The sequence below is a fragment of the Sus scrofa genome, chromosome 9 (assembly GCF_054392235.1).
Source record: "Sus scrofa isolate SSC_HxYL_T2T_F1_AM1 chromosome 9, Sscrofa_HxYL_maternal_Yorkshire_Landrace_v2.0, whole genome shotgun sequence".
Taxonomy (NCBI): domain Eukaryota; kingdom Metazoa; phylum Chordata; class Mammalia; order Artiodactyla; family Suidae; genus Sus; species Sus scrofa.
This window is the reverse complement of record NC_139391.1, coordinates 122,483,144-122,503,627: the sequence shown is the minus strand read 5'-3', so window position 1 is coordinate 122,503,627 and position 20,484 is coordinate 122,483,144. Positions and strand designations below refer to the sequence as shown.

Sequence of the window (20,484 nt, the reverse complement as noted above, 5' to 3'; positions counted from 1 at the left end):
CTTTTCTTCCCCTCTCCCAACCTGGCAAACATAACTTAGGTTGAGAGTCCCTAACTGAACATCTGCCAGCTTCCTCTGGCTCAGCTCAGCTCAGTGGTGCCTGGAAAATGCATGTACAGGCACCCAACACAGCACCTCATGCCTAGTTGGTGCTTTAGATTTGTGGATGTTCTCGCTCTTCCTGTAATCTGCTCTGTTTCCAGAAAAGGGCTCCAGGAATTGGCAGGTGAGTGAAGGAGAAATTCTGTCTCCTGGAATCGATGTCAGAGAAAAGAGAACTCCCTATTTGTGAGCCTCTGTTTCCAGGGAATCAATGGAAATGTGTTTATCTGAAAGTTGTAAGGCATACTTGTCAACACTGCAACTAAATATTGGTGGTGAGCACACTGTAGTTTATACAGAGGTTGAGACGTACTGTTGTGTATGTGAAATGTATACAACATTATAAACTAATGTTACCTCAGTGAAGGAAGATGAAAGAGAGAGAGAGAGAATGAAAGAAAAAAGAAAGAAAAAGAAAGAATGAATGAATTTGGAGTGGATAAGCAATCAGATCTTGCTGTATAACACTGGGAACTATATCTAATCATTTCTGATGGAGCATGATGGAGGATAATATGAGAAAAAGAATGTGTATGTGTGTGAGAGAGAGAGAGAGAGAGAGAGAGAGAGAGAGAGAGAGAGAGAGACTGGGTCACTTTGCTCTTCAGTAGAAAACTGACAGAACACTGTAAGCCAACTATAATGGAAAAAATAAAAATCATTAAAAAAGAAAAAAGAAAAAAAGAAAGAGAAGGAGGGAGGAGGGAGGAGAGAGAGAGCAATAAAGATAGACAGACAGAAAGGGAAATAGAAAGAAAATTGGCCTGCCCAGGCAGAGTTTGCTGATATAAACCAGTGGAGGAAGAAGGAAAAGGAAGTGGACTGGCCTGATCCTGGACATTGGCTCTAAAAAAATTCTAGCCCCTGGACCACTTTATTTGATGGAAGGTTTTGGAAGCTGCTCAGCACCGCACCACATGAATATCCTGTTCTGGCCGAATTTGCAGCAGATGATTCAGTGGCCACATCCCCCATAGGAAAGAGTGGGTTTCACTTTGTCCTCAGCACAGGTCACCCTGGGCCCTGCTGGCAGTCCACACAGAGCACACAGCACTGACTTAGCCACCCTCAGGGCTGTCTCTGTCCTGAAATGCTCAGCCCCACACCCTCTCATCACTCTGTGTCCTCAGGGATGATGGAGGAGTGAGTGGACTCTGATGGACTGGCTCCATGCCTCAGTTCTCCTTCTGGAAGGTCTGAGGGAAGACACATATCCTTGTTGCACAGTCCTGACCTTGACCCCATGACAGCTAAGAGCTGGGCCTAGAGGGGCAGAGTCAGGCTATCAGGAGGTAAGTGACAATTTGCAGGTGAGAGTGCAGCAGTCTTGGTGCCAAACCAGGAGGTGTGGGGACACTGACTGAGAGCCAGAGCCCTGGAGGGGGGCCCTCAGACCCCTCGGGGCAGGCGTCTGCTTGCTGCTGGGGCACCGAGGGGAGGCAGTGGCTTTGCTGTTTCTTCTGCTTCTGTGCCTTCTCTCATTAGCCTGAGACCTTAGTGGGGACCTGAGAACATCCAGATGATAAGAACCTTGCAGCCCTCTGCTTCTGAGGACCAGCCACCCTACAGAGCTGTCTCTTCTTCCTCCCGGGCCCTCCATCTCTCCCATCTGCATCTTCCCTTCTTCCTTCCCCACACCTCCTTACCTTCTGTGTCAGCTTCTTTCTCACCTCCTTCCTCATACCTTCTGTCTTTCCATTTCACTCTTGCATTTAGTACGCAGAACTCCCTACAACAAACACAATAAACACACCATTGCACACCTATATCCTCCTTTACAACTATATTAATGCAGGACCTCATTTACATCCTTTCACACACAACCACATGCATGTGACACACACGCAACTTTCAGGCTCACGCAAACAAGCACTTGTGTATACCCTCACTCACAAATGCCCCTTCACCCACAGAGCCCTCATCTCATCACCTCTGGCAGTTCCACTGTAGGGCTGCCATGACTGATGGCTCTGCTCTGAGGAGCTGTCACTAAATGAGGGTCTGTCACATCCCTTCCACTGATCCTCCCACCCCCATCCTGGGCTAATTGGGGCAGGAGGGCATGCAGGCAGTGAGCCAATTCAAGGCTCATCCAGGTAGACGCCTGAACAGAGCACCTCAGTAAATGCAGGGCCACCAGCGGTGGCTCTGATTTCAGGACTAAACTGTAACTGGGAGCTGGGCTCTTGGGCAGCTGAGTTAATGGAGTTGGGAGATTTTTACAGAGAGGTCACTGGTTCAGACCCAGCTCTGGTCAGGGGGAACTGAAAAATAGCTTTATCTGACAGCTGATGGCCTTCCTGCATTAGCTGAGAAGGTCTCTTGCCCATTCTACCATGCAGGCAAATTCATTGCACCTCTGAGTTGGTGCAGAGCTTGGCAAGCTTATGGAGGCTTGGGACAAATTAGAAAGATAACACACACACACACACACACACACACACTCACACACACTGTAACCCTCTTCCTCTCCTCCTCCTGCAAGAACAGATTTTTTTAAAGGTCCCTTCTCTGGGCAGAAGGACTCACAGCTTGGTGTTTTAGTGTGATTCTACCTCTTTCTCGGGGAGGTCACCCTCTTGCACAGGACACATGGATTGGTGAGGAGAATAGTGGCTGGATCCCAATACCCTTGATCCCTGAGGCTAAAGACTCTGGGCAACACAACTTGCAGATGGCAGCCCTGGGCAGGGATCCCCACACCATCTCCCATCCAGACCCGGCGAGCCTCCTCCCTGTGCTTTCAGGACAGCCCAGAACCAAAGGGGACAGACCTCTCCTAGACCTCTCTATTGCCTTCCCCTCACAGGCAAGGACATCTGTGAGGTGTGATGGCTGAGCTGTCCCTACTTGGGGAATGACCAGAGCAAGACACTCACGTAAGGTCACAGCTGGCTCTTTGCTAACACTGGTGGGACAAGCAACAATAACAACCATCAGTACAAGTGTTAAATTGCAAATAATCCTTCCCAGCGCCCAAAGTACTTTTGCACATGTACCCTGTCCTCCTTGAGAGGAATCGTGATAATGAGAATCTCGTAGCCCTCACTGGCGTCTTTCTATTTTGAAGGGCCGCCCAACACAGTGGTGAGAGAGGGGAGTTAAGAATCAGGACAGTCTGGCTTTGAATCCCAGCTCTTGCTGATTAGTACCCAAGTGACAGTTTTATAGCCTCTCTGAGCCTCAGTTTAATTGCAAAGTGGGCACAATACTACTTGCCTTACAGGCTTATTGGGAAAATGAAATGAATCTTTTTTCGGTCCTGGTTTGGACGTAAGGCAAATTAATAAGAAAACTTATGGAGCTCAAATAAGGAATTAACTTTCTGGAAGAAGCAGAGATATAACAGGGTGGGGCTAAAGGAGACCGAATTGTGCATCTGATTCACTTCTTGAACATCTGGAGGGCACAGGCATGGGCTGCAACCGTGGACAAGCTACTCTCCTGCCCTGCAGAATCTTAGAAATGACAATCCTAATGAGCCCTAACCCTGAGTCAGTCATCAGCATCAAAACAGAGGCATGGGACCAACGGGGGAAGAGATCACGGCCATGGGTGGAAGATGGACCATTCTGTTGGAAACGGTGGAAGAGATTTACTGAGATAAATCTTAAAAGGGTTTAACAGATGGAGGCGGGATGAAAGGAAGGACGTGGCAGTCCAAGAAAAGGGAAGAACTTTGACACAGGCACCAAATGGGGAGGATGGAAGTAGACCACTTGCATCAGACCTTGGGATACAGAGAACAGGGCATGGTCCTCAAGGCAGTAACCTGGAAACTGTGTGGTCCTCCTAAGAGACTAGATGGGAGGGGACAAGTTCCTTCCCAAGTGGGTATCAAAGGCAACACTCTGACTAATTTGTGTAGACCGCCTAATCCTCCTTCTCTCCAAGATGGAGTGGGGTTCGCCTTGTCCTGTATTCATGCATCCTTTATATTATACCACTTTTAGATGCTCTCCAAACATCTAGATCTTCTGCAGCTGAAATGAGCATCTTGCTCTTGAAGAGTGTCATTTAAAAAAAATCTTCTACATGTACACACCAAAGGAGAATTGGGGGCCCCAGGGCCATGAAAGGCAAGAAGCAAGAGGGATTTGGGGGAATTCACAGAACTGCTCCAGAGCAGTTAGGGAAGGAACAAAAGGAATATCTTGATGTGTCAGGGCATCGAACTTTTGTGCCTTAAAATAATAGACCTCCTGGGGTAGGGAAGTTGTACTGCTCAAGTAGTGATTCACATATTAGAGTAAAGAGAAAAATATTCTCATACAGAGAAAAACCTTTTCAAGGACTCCAATGTTAAGTTACTTTTGTTATAATGGTACTTAAATTTAAGCAAACATAAAACTGAGTAAGCATAGATTCTTAACACTTGGAAATTTTACCTAACTATACAACAAAAGTAAATTTATAAATTTGTAAAAAGTAAGACAGATTCAAATGAATCATACTGATTTAGCATGGTATGCTGTTGTTTTGCTCAGAATAAATCCCTGCTAACAAGGTGAATAGCAAGTCTGACTACTGAGTAATACAGTGACAATTCTTTTGACTTCTTTTTTTTTTGTCTTTTGTCTTTTTAGGGCCACATCTGAGCCATATGGAAGTTCCCTGGCTAGGGGTCTAAGTGGAGCTATGGCTGCCTGCCAGCCTACGCCACAGCCACAGCAACGCCAGACCTGAGTCGTGTCTGCGACCTACACCACAGCTCATGGCAGTGCCAGATCCTTAGCCCACTGAGCGAGGCCAGGGATCAAACCCGTGTCCTCATGGATGCTAGTCTGGCTCATTAACCACTGAGCCATGATGGGAACTCCTCCTTTGACTTTAAGATATCTGTATATCTTGTGTAATAACCCAATGTTTCCACCACTTGTCTTTTTTCCTGTAAACCCAAGACACAGAAAGTCAACTTAATTACATCCCTGAAGTTGTAGAAAAGTATTATAACTTGCCCTACAAGGCCCCCCTTTGGTGTTATTCCATCTTCTTCTTCATTCCTCCTGCCTTTTAGTCCCTTCCATCTCTGTAAACAAGTGGGTACTTGAATGTATATGGTGTGTGTTCTTGGATATCTGTTTGTAAAATACACAGGGTTGTTTGGGGGCCTGATTTTAATTTATGTAAATTATACTGAGCAATAGGTTTCGTTCTGTTTCTTACTTTTTTTCATTTACTGCATGTCTTTATGAACGACCCATGTTGCTGAGTGAACTTCAAAATAGTCCTTCCAACAGTGCCGAGGGCGCCATGCTCTGCATTGGCTGTATTTTCATCAGCTGGTTTCCTGGGATGAACATAGATGGCCTTTGATTTCCAGGGGCCGCAAATAAAGCCGTGATACATCTCCTCATCCTTTCATGGGGAAGTTTCTCTAGAATGCGTCTGCAGGAGTGGGGTTGGTGTTTAATAAAATACTTGTACAGTGATAATTTTAATAAGATTGTTCTCTGGAGTAGCTGCGCCAATTTACAGCACAGTATAAGTACCTTAGATTTCTCCTCTCGTTACTTTGCTGGTCTTTGATAGTGTCTGCCTTTAATATGTTTGCCAACTTGACAGGAATAAAGTACTATGTCACTGCACTAATTGGCATTTTTTCCAAGTAACAGTGAGTGAACCATCACCTCAAATATTTCTAAGCCAGTTTGCGTTCTTCTTTTATTTATTTTTATTTTTAAAATATTTTTTATTTTTGTCTTATTAGGGCCGCCCTGGCAGCACATGGAGGTTCCCAGGCTAGGGGACAAATTGAAGCTGCAGCCACTGGCTTATGCCACAGCCACAGCAATGTCAGATCCGAGCCGCATCTGAGACCTATACCCAGCTTACAGCAACACCGGATCCTTGACCCCCTAAGTGAGGCCAGAGATCAAACCTGCGTCTTCTTGGATACTAGTCAGATTCATCTCCACTGAGCCACAATGGGAACTCCCAGTTTGCTTTCTTCTGCTCCAAATTTTCTACCTATAACTTTTGCCCACATTTCAACTGTTTCCTTTCTTGTTGATTTGCGGGATTCTTTCATATCCTAGATAGTAATTTCTTATTGGTTTTCTACTTTGAGGCATCGCCTCCAATTTTGTGGTTTATTTGGTTAATTTTGTCTACATGTTCACCACTGAATACAAATCTTTAATTTTGAGGTAGTTAAATCAGCTTTTCACTTTTTGTTTGTGCTTCTTAAATCTTATTTAAAAAAGGTTTTCCCAACTCAAAACAACAAATATATTCTCATATTTTAAAAAATGTGTTACTAAAGGTATGGGATTTGCTCTGGGTTTTAATATATAATGTTTATTAAATTAAGAAAGTTTTCGTCTTAGTTTTTTGAAAGTTATTTTAAATCATGTATAGGTTTGAACTTCATTAAGTGCTTTTTCTGAGTATACTAGAATAATAACATAGAATAATAATATATGAAATTTGTGATTTAGAATAAATCTCCAATGACAAGCTACCTTTCTTTCCTAGAAAAATTCTTGCTTGACTGTAATTTTTTATTTGTTTTAACTCACTGTCATGTTCAGGCAGTTAACATTTCATCTAGAACTTTTGTTTCAATGTGCATAAGTAAAATGAACCTACGATTTTTGTTTTTCTACTGTCCTTGTCCAGTTCTAGACTCTCAGTAATATGAGCCTTATGAAACGAGCTGGGCATCTTTCTCTTTTTCTGGGACATTTTATATAAGGTAGGGATAATTTATTGCGTGAACATTTATGAGTTTGTACCTGTATAAATGACCAGGTCTGGGATTCTCTGGAAGGAGTTCTCCAATTACCTTTTCCATATCTATCGTGTATATTATATTTTATATATTTTCAGGTTTATCTACTTTAGTTTTTCAATGTTATTGAAACATAGCCAGTGACAATATTCTTATATTATTAAAGATACCTCTTTTGCCTAAATTTCTATCCTTACATTGCTTCATTCATTCATTCATTCATTCATCTGGCTTAGGGAAGAATCCTCTGTGTTCCTCTCTGGGTTTGACACTCTGCATTTGCCACCCATTCCTTCCTTCACCCCCATGTTCCCCCTCAGAGAACATGCTGAACAAGGCTCTTTTCCAACAGCTTTATCTTTTGCTTCCAAGAGCCTAGCCCTGGTCTTTGTGAATATGGTGCTGGAAGAGGAGTTAGTAAAGAGATGGGAGAGGGATAATAATGAGGTTGCGGGGGGGGGGGGGGCAGTAGCGAGGTGGGGAGGGGTGGTTGCTGTATGGTCCCCACAGTTAATTTCTCATCAGCGTGTGCCAATGAAGCCAACCCTACTTGTTGCCAAGGTAATTGTAAACAATGACACAAACACAGGCATTGCAGTCACATCCAAGTACTTGGTTATGAGGTAGCCAACTCAATAATCCAGACTGTGCCTCTATTAACTCCTTCCAAAGATGAATATCAAAATGAAAGCACACAATTTAAAAATCCCCCAGGGTTCTGTTGACCCCAGTTTGAGAAGCACTGTCTTGGAGTATTTCTTCTTGCATGTATGCTTTCTTCTATTTATTTTTTAATATTAATCTTTTATAATCTTAAAGCATGCTAACACAATTATATTTTACCAGCTTAAAAAAAAAAAAAAAAAAAGAGGAAAGTTTATCCGAGCAGAGAGTGAACCTGAGGAACACTGACTCTAGGTTTCTAGAACACGTGTGCATGAGGAGTGGGCAATAAGAGTGGAAAACAGAGCTGAGAGTGAACGAAGGGCTGCAGAGACACAGAGAAAGGTGAGGGCTGAGGAGGCTCAGCGAATGGCCAGATGGGAGCAGTTTTGGGAGAGTGACGGAGCAGGGGAGGGCGGTCAGTCTGCCTGGAATTGACCACTGGGTTGTGGAGAAGAGACACCGAGGGGTGAAAAGCCCCCTTCTGGGTGGTCATTCTTGTCTTGAGCCCATTCTGCCTGCTGGGCTCTGTGCTAAATGCTGTGGCTGCATCAGGAAACAAGAAAGATGGTGTCCCCTTTTGTGGAGAGTATTAATAGTGGGGATGGATGTTGCATAAGAAGACGGTGCAGTGACGTAACAATTTCTGATCATGGGGACTGAGCTTAGAATACTGAGAAGGAAATAAGCAGAGTGATGCGATGAAGGTCCTTTAAATAGTGGCTCAAGGAAACAGCTTTGGGAGGCAACTCTAAGCTGAGACCTAAGGGAGAGAAGGAAAGCTTGGGAAAGAGCTTTGAGGTAGAAGTAACAGCAAGTAAAACACTCTGAGATGGAGAGTTGATGGGCTTACCCGAGGGGAAGCAGGGAAGCTGAGCAGCTGGAGAGAAGTGAGTGCACAGGAGGAGCCAGTGGCAGCCTGACCGTGGGGTGGGAGTGGGTGGCCTGGATTGGTCCTGATGTAGTGGGGGAGCTGTGGGAGGCCTTCAGGCAGGGAGGAGCATGCCTAATACTCATGCTTTACACTCTCTCTGGCAACTGGGGGGTGGGGGGGTCGGAGGTCATGAGATAAGAATGGAAACCAGGTTCCACTATGGGCTCCAGGCAGGAGGTGAAGGGGAGAGAGGTGGGCAGATTGGTGAGGTGTTCTGGAGGCAGAGCTGACAAGGCTGGCCTGGTACAGGACTTGAACAGGACATGAAGGAAAGGGAGAAATCAAGGATGACTCCTGGGGTTTGGGGTTGATGACTGGGTCGATGGTGCTGCAATTACTGAGATGGCGAGATTAAGGGTGGAGCAGGCTGGAGGGGCAAGAGGGCAGGTGGGTATCCTCCTAGCGGTAAAGAAGAGAGGGTGATTGTAAGGAAAGGGAAGCTTGTTTTACTTTGTTGGAGAAAATGGAGGTTTTAGCAATAGGACAAAGGGCCCCTGGACAGGGCAATTGGGATGGGCAAGAGGGAGAGGGGCAGTGGGTAGGTGAGAGGGACGCTGAGAGAGCAGACTGAGAAGTGAGCCATCAGAGAGATAGAGCAGGAAAAGAATGGGAGGAAATAGGCCACGGTGAGAATGGAAATGGGGTCTGGTCTTCTTAGGCTGCCGAGCCATTCGCTGCCATGTGATGGTGGGGTGAGGGTTTGGTGTGATGGCAAGGCTGCTGCTTTCAGTTGATTGAAACGGATCGAGTACCGGAGCCTGCATTGCCAAGATGGCCTTACATCCTACCTGGTGTCATGCAGGGCCTTCTCATTCCAACACAGTAACTCAGTTTTTCAAAGTGGAGCTTTCCATTCATGAGACATTTATGGAGTGCTTATTCTAGACAGAAAACACTGAAGTTTGGAGGGTACGAACACAGCCGAGACATTGTTCTTGGTCTCAAGGAACGCACAACCTAGTTAGGGGTTGGTCACAGCTGAACCAGAACTCTAAAACCAGGCAGAGAAAAAAAAAATACAAGGAGGGAATTACAGCAACAGCTACCAGGAAAGAAAGTTAAGCATAAAGCTGATGGGCAGAGGGTACCATGGATCAGAGCTGGCTTCATGGACAAGAGATGTTGGCTGGAATTGTGCCTACCGGTGAAGGAGGCGGAGCATGCTAAAAGGGGGAACAAGATGAGACCAGCTGACTGCTCTGCTCAGGACATCTGCCCTTCACACAGGTGGGGGTTGGGTGGGGAAGGGATCTGCCAGGGCTTGCAATGGAAAAGGCAGGAAAACCAGGGCTTATGCCTTAGAAAAGAAACCACGCCAATGAACACTGAAGCAAAGGGACCAGTGGGGCATATTCTCTTGGGGGGCCACCGTGGCGCTTCGCATTCCTGACCCATGCCCCTGGATTCACACAGCTTCCAGGTAAGGAGGGCCTCACTGCTGAGAACCCTCGAGCCCTGGAGGATTCCTGTCCGTCTAGGACTTGAGGCTTTGCAAAGCGCAGCGGAGACTGCGGGTAGAACGATTTCCATTATTGTTACCATCATAATTGGCATTTCACACACTGCCTGTTATCTCCTTCTGGTGTTGAGCAGCTTGGAAAGGTTCTGCCTGTGATTTTTTTTTTCATCTCGGCAGAACCATTTACGCCAGCTTCCCCTCCTCCCGGTACTTTGCTTCTGTCTCTTAAAAGAGAGCGCGAGAGACCACGAACGTCCTTTTTACTGAGCACAAAATAGTGACAAGCACATTTGCGAATATTGTAACAAAGAAAGGCATTATGTGGCTGAAATAAAAGCTCTTAAAGAATTAGATTAAAAATCCACATTCCTAAATTTTAAATCAGTCCCTCCCCCAGAAAATACACTTGAGCGATTTTTTTATGTGCATGATGAACAATGCCACTTGTTCATAGGTCAGAAAGAGCTTTAAAAAAACACGCAACACACACAATGCTCTCTTTTTTGCATATGCCAAACAATTTCACCCAGGGCGAAATCAGTTGCTATTTTAAACAAATTGATTTTTCTGGAAGATGCTGTAAAAATATTATTGCAGGCAGAGCCAGCCTGGGGCAAAACAGTGTGAACTGAGGGAAGCTTTTTCTTTGGTGTTTTCCTGACTCCTCTTCCCAGTTCAGGGTCTGCCCTCTGCCAGCACTTGTCCCATCCTGCCTGCTGAGGGCTTAGATCCACGATGGAGGGGACCAGGAGTCTGGGAAGATGGAATCACTTCTGGCTCAGCCAGTAATCAGGTGCAACCTTGAATAAGACCTTTCCCCTGTTTGAGACATCAAATAAAGGTACTGAATCCTGAAGGATTAAAAACTCAAATGACCCACAGGATGGAGCAGGTCATGTACATGGGTGAAGCAGGCCTGGCATAACACTAGGGAGTGGTGGGGACTGGGGCAAAGCAGAAAAAGCCTGCTACGACTAAAGGGCAAGTGCTGGTTTGCTCCAGCCTATTGCTGTCTTAGGTAGTGCGAGCCTGGTGTTGCAGAATTTCTACCTTTTTAAAGCCTGCCGTCGTAGGTGTGTAATCTCTGGGCTAGTTTATCTCTATCAGTACAGATGTCTCTGGTTCTATCAGTAGTTGGGAGAGGATTAAAGTTGTACTGGTTCTACTGAGTATTTTAAACTGCAATCTCTTAAAGCTGGGAAGCCCAGAGAGCAAGTCTCCAGTGGTGGAGCTGGAAGCTTTATGATGGACCATGGAGGAAGGGCTGCTCTGGGCCTGCTCCCCTAGCAGATTATGCCATCTTGGTGGCTTGGTGCTCTGCCGACACATAAGGCCAACACTATTTATGTGGTTTCTTTCTAGCAAAAAGGGGCCGAGTCAGTGTGGTCAAATCCACATGCAGAGTTGGGACTATGTTCTGAGTAACATTTTAACAGAATAACTGCCTGAGTCAGAGGGGAGCCCCCTTAGTGGCCATGAAGTGGGAAGTTCATAGAGACCTGAGTGATGAGGGAGGAAGGGAAAACTGTAGGGTGAGTCTTTGATCATAGAACTGCACGCTACTAGAATATCTTTTAACTTCCTGCCCCAAACAGGTTCACCATTTAATATACTCCTAGACACCCACCGTCTTGCCTTGGCACCCAGGATTTAGGAAAAATTTGGCTCTGTCCAAAGCCCTTTTTGGAGCCCTTACTTAGTCCAGGTAAGAATACTGTTAGGTTTCTTAACTTTCCTAACAAAATATCAACTTTGTCTTATTTGCCTGTCTGCTGTCTAAAGCACACGATGCTCTCTTCATTCAGCATTCTAGAATTTGTCAGGATTCTGTTTGAAAATGACTGCTTTTTAGTTCCAGACAAAAAGCTGAGTTGGAATAACTGAGACATTTTAAGTTAAATCAAAGTACATAGCAACCCCTTTATTGTTTAATGTTTATTAGGCTCCCTCTCTGGCTCTTGTTGGGTTGCTCAGGAAGCTCTATGCCTGAACTGTGTTAACTACGTTCCCTGCAGAAATATCTTCCCTGAGTCCTGTTCATTATCATGCCCATGACTTTTACGGAAGGGCTTTTAAGAATCATCTAAATGAAGAACATGTCCCCATTTTCTCTAAAAACTGTTGTGGAAGATATTGTCCATTATGTTTTTCAGTGTTCCTGACACAATGATCCACATTATAAAGCCCTTTTAGATTTTAATATCGGGAAATTGTTTGCTTCTCTTGGTGCAGTAGAAACCTTCTTCTTAAGTGATCATGAGGAGGCGAGATGCTAGATCTCAAAAGGCTCTCTTTCCTTTTTTGCCTTGGCTGCTAGGAATCTTAAAGCCCATCTTCATGGGCGGCCACCATACATTCCCAAATTGGGAGCAGAATTATCTTCCTGCTTCATTTTCTTGGTGTTGACCTATTTTTATTCTGTTTTCTGCATATTTATGTTTTATTATATGTTGATTAAAGTAGTTTTAGAGGGAAGTAATACATAAATTATGCAAACATTTCATGATCCTTTGAAAACATATGTTAGGTTATTTTATTATTGTTTTCAAATTACTTCATTTGTATCTCCTTAATCTTCTCAGCTGGAATTGTAATTTTTTAAAAGTCTTTCAATTGTACTTAACACAGAGCTTCACACCCAGTTAGCACTCAATAAATACTTGCTAATCTGTTCACTTCGCCATTGACTAATGGCTCATTCCCAAGCCACTGAAAGCAGGAAGAAAGCTTAAGTCACGTAAAGAATGAAAGTTTATTCATAAATGTGAAAGGAGAGAACAGACAGCTCTCACACACTCTCTCCCTCCCATGCAAATGAGTGACGCAAGAAGGAGGACTGTGACTGACCCGGGGAAAGGCCTGGACTCTGGTAGGAATTCTAATGTGCAAGGACACTTCTAGACCAGAAAAACAGCTTCTACTTATTTAGAGATTGCTCGTATTTAGCAAACATGCATTGAGTGTTCACTATGTGCCAGGTACCATGCCAGGTGGGGGAAGACAGAGATGAGGGGAGTGGTCTAGTTTCTGGGATTGTATAGAAAACAGGTAGACCTCGGGGCCACAATTCACAACACGGTCCCAGGCCATCAACCTCAGGATCCTCTCTCTCTTGGAGTTGCCCAGGTTTGTGGAGCTGGGCAAGGGGTGCAGAGGAATGGCAACAATGAGGAATCAACCACTGGTCTACTTTATGTATGTATGTATGTATTTATCTTTTTAGGGCCATCCCCTTGGCATATGGAGGTTCCCAGGCTAGGGGTCGAATTGGAGCTGTAGCCGCTGGCATATACCACAGCCACAGCCATGCCAGCCCTGAGCCGTGTCTGCGACATGCACCACAACTCACAGCAACGCCCCGGATCCTTAGCCCACTGAGTGAGGCCAGGGATTGAACCTGCGTCCTCATGGATGCTAGTCAGATTCATTTCCCCTGAACCACGACGGGAACTCCTGGTCTGTTTTATAATGAATGTCCTCCTACAGCTCAGTCTCTCTTCATCTTCCAATTACTGGATCACTAAGCCCAATATGGCCATGTTCTTGACCCTTCTGCCCACAGCTGTGATCTGGCTGGGCTGAGATGTGACACAGCTCATAACAGAGATGGAGAAATGCATACTTACTTGCAGCTGAGGATTATGATGACATGGCACTGATTAGATCTGCAGTAAACCGAGCAGCTACCTCAAAGCTAAACCATCAGCATTGCCAAGGGAGGAATGGCATTTTGTTGGGTGATGTGTCTTTGAGTGCATGTTTACATAAATTGTTTGCTGACCCTGTGGGGTGACATGACTATTTAGTTGCTAACACACCCCCAACTTTGTGGTAACCGTCTCTTATCACATGCCTATTATTAACTCACTAGGCAATACATACCCATGACTTTGAAGTTTTTTAGTAATAATACTCTTGGGAAAATAGCAAATAATGGTCACGATTTATTTCAAAGGGTGTTTAGTAATTTAGCATGCATCTGTGAAATGTTACTTAGTCCTGGATGATCTGCGTGCATAATCATGTTTTAATTTGCACATGATCGCTGGCTGTCACATCACTTAACCAGTCAGGATGCGTCAAATGACTGGCTGTTGACTTATAACATTTTGTCTACCCCTTTGGAACTATTGGAAAGAGACCATCACAACCCACAACCATCTGCAATTTTGCAAGTGTATTGCTGAATATTGAATAGATGTTATGAGTATCGAATTTGGCAGTACTTCTGCAGTCATATTTCGATGTGTTTTTCATTGCCTACTGAAAAGAACATGAAAAGGAGGAGGAAACTAGTTAAAGTTCTCTGGGTCCTGTAGAACTGCCCTCACATTTCTAGATCTCTCCCTTCCCGTCCTTTGTTTTGATTTCCTCTAATAATGCTAACAGGATTTTACCTTTGCGTAGTACATGCATTTTTAAACTGTCATCCAATAAAGTATGGTGTGTGGTTTTTTACAATGACGCCATGAGGTGGGTGGGCTTGTCAAACCTCCATCTATAAATGAGAAAACTAAGACAGAGAGTGTTGGTGACTTAAGGTAACTAATATCACCATTACTCAGAGGTCGCTCAGGAGAGGGCAAGAACTCCTGGTACCTACTTCCAAACACTTCTCACTCCATAGCACTGCCTTCTAACTAGAGGATGATGTCGTGGCAGATAATTCCTGTCAAAACTTAGAGTATATTTCCAGGATGTCAAGAGTGATTATGGAATTGAATGTGAAGGGCCAACATCTATCTGAAAAATAGCTCATTAGAGGTGAAGGGCTGGGAATATGCATGTGTTTCTTTTTTTGGGTCCCCTTCTCTGATAGAGGACATTTGAACAGAGACTAAAATAAAATGAGGAAGGGAACTATGCAAATGAGTGGGAGAAGAGCATTCTTGGCTGAAGGAACAGCAAGTTTCAAATTCCCAAGGTGAGAGTGTACCTGGAGGCCAGTGCGGCTGGGATGGGCTCCTGGCCAGGGAACCTAGGTGAGGAAGTTAACTGGGACGAGATCCCCAAAGGTCTTGTAGGTTATCACCGTATCCTTACATTGTACTTTGTGTGAACTAGAAAGTCAGTGAAGGAGTGACATGATAAATGTGACTTAGGATTTAAAAGAATCACTCTGGCTGCTATATAAAGAATAGACTATGATGGGGCAAGAGTAGAAACAAGGAAATCAGTGTCCATGGGAGATGCTGGTGGCTCAGGCCAGAGTATGTGCATTGGAGGTGGAAGAGCAATCAGGTTCTGGTTATATTTTGAAGGTAAATTTGGTCAAATTGGCTGATGGAGCAGGTATAGGTGTTGAGAGAGAAAAGTCAAGAAGAAAATATTTCATTTAATAAAACTCTATGTTCCCATACAAAGAGTAAGAGTGAAAACAATATAAGTGAAATTGATACCTCTGTTTAGGAAAACAAGATTCTAGATGGCAGCAAGTAGGGATTATGGCCCAGTTTAGCTCCATGGCTGAGTGATTCGATGGAAGGTAGACTCAGTCATTAGAAGTTTGTTAGAGCCTTCCAATCAACCAAAGGCAGGATCCTGCTAAAATGTGGAAGGTGATTGGGTTATGTTTTAATCTCAGCTGGAGGGCTTTGGTGTCCTCCCATTCCCTTCCCACAATGTTCCTGTGTGTTGTGACCTGCAACCAACCAGTTCAATAACACTCTTGCCTTCCTCTAGCCCTGGGGCTGTGGCACAGGGGTGAGGTTGTTCTGAGGGGTCCTTCTGGGCTAAGCCCTATCCTGACGCCACAGGCATAAGAGCCTCTTCACATGAAGCCATCTGAAGGGGAGTTGGTCCAAGTGGGTTTGGAGGTCTTAACATAAATTGGAGAGAGAACCTGACATTTCCTTAGGAAGGAGGTTGGACAGTCTCTGGAAGTTAGTGAGGAGTGTCCCTGCCCAAGAGTGTCTCAGTTGGTTATTGTGAATGACTGAGAGACCTCAAGTAATTCATTCTCCTGTCTGCTTGAGCAAAAGCTGACCTGTGAGACAACTCTTCCAGCAGGACTCCACATAAAAGGAATTTTTTTTTTTTTTTTAAGGGCCACACCTGAGGCACATGGAGGTTCCCAGGATAGGGGTCAAATCAGAGCTGTAGCTGTGGTCCTACACCACAGCCATGGCAATGTGAAATTTGAGCCGTGTCTGTGACTTACAGCAGAGCTTATGGCAGTGCCAGATCCTTAACCCACTGAGCGAGGTCAGGGATTGTACCTAAGTCCTCATGGATACTAGTCAGATTCATTTCTGCTAAGCCACAATGGGAACTCCATAAAAGGAAAATTTGTTCTCTCTGTCTCTACTCCATTCCAAGATCTCAGCATTGGGGTATCAGGGACATTACTGAAAGGGCAACGCTCCCTGTTTCTAAAGAAGCTGACTCACAGCAACCCAGCTGCATAAGTTATGTTTCCATAAAGAAGAGCAATTAGATGCTCATATGCAGCCTGACAAGTTATGGAGGAGCCCTAGAAACCCATGCATCTCTTCTAAGTTTCATTGGAGATGGGGGTGGGGAGAAGGAACTTGTCACCTCTGGAGAATGACACTCATTTTCCCCTCATTATAGTCAGCCTCTCCTTCTCTGCAGAGCAGTATCTGATGGGGATCATGAGACCACATGTAAAGATAAGAAGCCTGAGCAAAGAGATCTAATCCAAAGTCACAGCTGAGACAAGCTTTAGACAATGAAAAGAAGCCCAGATGACATTAGATTTGACATTTCCCCCTTAGTGGAAGATTTCTTCTTGGAACCACACTGAAAGTTCATGCAGCAATTAATTATCCAGGCACTGATTAACTGATACCTGGCTTACTCTGGCCCCTAAAGATGAACCTATCATGAAAATATAAATGTATTATCTCTCACTCATTGTCACTCAGGCATGATTCATCAGGCTGTGGATTATCCAGGGCTTTTCTTTTTCTTTTTTTCGCTTCTCTCTGTCTTTTGATGATTTTATGAGTCCGTTCAATTTCCACCACAGGGTGGGTCTAAGTAGGAAGAAGAGGTACAGTTTCATGTGGTCCACGTGTTTGTGAGTGAGCAGAAAGGATTTGGTGTGGGAGAAACTAAATGGTTTGAAAATGATATTGGATTCTCTTTAAGTTTTAATTATCCATGTTATCTCTGCTTTCATTATTATGGATCCCTGAATGCCATAGTGATGGCTGCACAGTTGATAATTGCACCATGTAGTAACTATGTCTGCTCTGTAATCATATTCCAGCATGGCATTTATCAGGGACCATTAGAACTCAGGATGCTAGGGAGCTGCAGAAATAAACAGAAGGCAAGCCCAGAGTGCTGCCTTGCATGTCCCAGCCACCTTTCATTTTCTTAAAAATCAGATTCATGCAGACTAAGCCTATTCTTTCCGAAGAACGTTCAGAATTCAGTCTGTAAGATCCATAACGGAACCACACTTTCACTCTCTTTATGTTGGTATAAATCAAGTTGGTTTTAAGCTGTGCTCAAGGCATGTTAGCTATGGAGGCTCCAAAAGGAACTCAGGGTTGGGCAGTCTTGCCATCTTGTGATTATCTTTTTTCCAGACTCTTGCCTGAGGCATCACATAAAGACCTGAGATGAGACCTATGCCAACCAAGCATGAGTTTGTCAGGGCTGATAAAGCTCTTTCCAAACAGAAACATAGCAGAGTGTTGTGCTTTCAACAGCAGGGGTGTGGGGCTCCAGGAAAGACCTCACGTGGAAGAGTTTTGGAATCATGTAGAAGAAAATATATTTATTACGTGGGAATCCTATCCATGGGTGACTGGTCCTGGCCTTAAAATTGGGGTGCAGGAGCAGATATCTAGAAGAGGGATAAAGAACAGCAAGAGAACTGGGCAGTCAGCAAGAATTAAATGGGTACCCAATCCTGGGACCAGAAGCCTGGGCAAGAGGGCAGGGGCTCTCAGGCCTGAATTATGACTCAGCACTTAGCAGGAGAGTTTACCTGTGCTTATGTGTATAAAGTGCTTAGAACATTGCCTAGAACACAGTAAGCCATTTTTAAGTGTTAGCTATTATTAGTATCACCACCATTATTGTTGGCACATGACTATCCCAGGAATGCATATTCTGTTTCTGACCACAGAGGAGGCAATAGTTAATGTTAAACCCCTAGATCTCAGTTCAGCACTGTGACATACTAATCCCAACAGTTGTGTGTGAGGCTCTTTAGCTGCTGCCTTTCATATCCCTGGATTGATCTGGGAATTGCGAATTGGAACAAGAATGATCTGTCAGGTGGTGGGAACCGAAGGTCCAGTTGAGGGAGCCTGGATAGAGAGGCAATGAGAGGTGGGGCTGGCACCCAGTGTGGACGAGAGTAGCCTAAATAGATGACTCCCAGGCAACAACACGGAATAAATAGCTCTCAAAAATGGAGCATGCCCGGAGTTCCTATTGTGCCTCAGCAGGTTAAGGACACAACTAGTATCCATGAGGATGTAGGTTGGATTCCTGGCCTCACTCAGTGGCTTCAGGATCCGGCATTGTGGCAAGCTGCAGCCTAGGTCATGGATGCATCTTAGATCTGGGGTTGCTGTGGCTGTGGTGTAGGCCAGCAGCTGCAGCTCTGATTTGACCCCTAGCCTGGGAACTTCCATAGGCCACAGGCGTAGCCCTTAAAAAAAAAAAAAAAAAAAAAAAAAGAGCATGCCTAATTCCTGGATGGGAAACATAAATCTTCTGGAATTGAAATGGATTTTTTTTTTTGTATTTTGAAAATAAACTTTCAGGAACCCAGATGTTGATAATGGTAACTCTCTTCTCTGTAATCTGCAGGCCTCTTTGGACTGTAATGGTCCACAGTGAATAAGATCTATTGTTTGATTGAGGATCTCCCGCAGCCAGAGTGAATGCAGCATCAAATAGGAATGTGGACAATGGCATGACTGCTGAGGACTCTTGTAATTAATTCAGTCTCTACAGAGTTAACTCGGTCCGAAGCACACACTAGCAATTCCATCTGTATCCATGCAACTGGATTTGGGAGAGTTTTTATGAAAAATTCTCAAATCAGTTCAATACAAGAGAATTACCTCCTTGCCACTCCATATCTCTTGCCAAGTACTTGATAAAATGTGTTCTAACAAATGTAGATATGGAGTCATGATAAGAAGACTCACTCCTGCTGAATATTGGAATTATCTGGCTGATGTGACAGGCAAATGTTCAAACCCGAGCAAATCCCCACTGGGGAATTTCTAAACTATTAGAGATCATCTGTCGTCCTGGGGCAAAGTTTGAAGGGAAAATTGAGAGACCCCTTCAGTTACCCCCTTTTGGTAAACATTTTCAAGATGGAACTGCTCAGGTTGCCCCATACTGGACAACTTCCCCATATGTTAACTCTAAGTTGGGGAGTTCCCATTGTGATGCAGTGGAAATGAATCTGACTAGTATCTATGAGGACTTGGGATCGATCCCTGGCCTCACGCAGTGGGTTAAGCATCTGGGGTTGCTGTGAGCTGTGGTGTAGTTCACAGATGTGGCTTGGATCTGGCATTGCTGTGGCTGTGGCGTAGGCCAGCAGCTGTAGCACCGATTCGACCCCTAGCCTGGGAACCTCCATATGCCTTGGGTGCGGCACTAAAAAGCAAAAAAAAAAAAAAAAAGAGAGAGAGAGAGAGCAAGAGCTCTAAGTTGTTTCTGGCTTCTGAGTCAGACCTCTCATGTGCTAGGATGGGCTTCTTTCAGGATGAACTCTCTCACATACCTTTTACTTCAGCACACAGCAGACCTCCTGTTTTCTGAGGATGCAGCTTATTAATGGTCTAAGGAAGCAGGACTCCCAGCCTCACCAGCACCCACAAAGGGGCAGAGGAGTGCCTGAGTAGGAAGCAGTGACAGTGCTAAGGAGCAGTGACACTAGGGGATTGGTGTGGGAGCATTGGCCATGGAGAGAAGGAGCAGGGCTTGGGCCACCTAGAATAACCATGGCAACCTCTATTTGAGTGTTTTGGTTGGGGGGGAGTGTTTGGTAATAAGTAATGTGGTATAAAATTATAAGCTGCCCTGAAAAAGCAGTGGCTGATCACAATAAGAGCATCCATCAGATGAGAAGAGAAAACCTAGGACTGGCTCCTGATTCTGTAGGAGTCCTTGAGCACAAGCAAGGCCATTTCCATTTTTGTGCCTGTTTCTACATGTGCCTCTTATAACGGTAGAGACAGAGAGGAGCAGAGGATGCGTTAGAACCTCTCCAATTCTAACATTTCTAGTTCACGAGGACTGTCCCTTGCCCCAACCAGCACCACCTTTTCATTCCACTCAGTGCTTGGATTTCCTTTCTGATACATTCAACTCTCCACACACTCTTGGGCTATGGAGATAAACACTTGTCTGAGATAGACAGACAATTATTTAGCCAAGAAAACAAAATGTGAAAGAAGGTGAAGGCCCATCAGCAGAACAGATGATTCTGAACACAGGGAGGGAGACCCACAGGTGAGACAGAGGGCAGGGCTGATGGGGAAGCAGAGAGGAGATGTCAGGTGGCTAGATGGATGGGATGGAGGAAGGAGGCACAGCGGTGACAAGGAGCCAGTGCATCATCAGCCCCGGGCAGCTTTGTATATA

The 20,484-nt window shown here is 44.8% G+C and overlaps 1 protein-coding gene and 1 long non-coding RNA gene across 11 annotated transcripts in view; one reads left to right on the top strand and one right to left on the bottom strand.

The window, feature by feature from the left end:
- The window catches only part of LOC102162878 (uncharacterized), a 462,928-nt gene that overhangs the window by 7,785 nt on the left and 434,659 nt on the right, over positions 1–20,484 (bottom strand). The window contains exon 7 of the long non-coding RNA XR_014816285.1: positions 1,749–1,831. This is a non-coding gene — a long non-coding RNA (uncharacterized LOC102162878). The remainder of the gene's footprint in view (positions 1–1,748; positions 1,832–20,484) is intronic.
- TNR (tenascin R) overlaps positions 1–20,484 on the top strand; it is a 416,877-nt gene that overhangs the window by 87,047 nt on the left and 309,346 nt on the right. For 2 of the 10 annotated variants that reach the window (XM_084977655.1, XM_084977653.1), the window contains one exon: positions 11,487–11,596. The exons of the other annotated variants lie outside the window; for them this stretch is intronic. The gene's annotated coding sequence lies outside the window, so the exon portion shown is untranslated. The remainder of the gene's footprint in view (positions 1–11,486; positions 11,597–20,484) is intronic. 10 annotated transcript variants of the gene reach the window in all.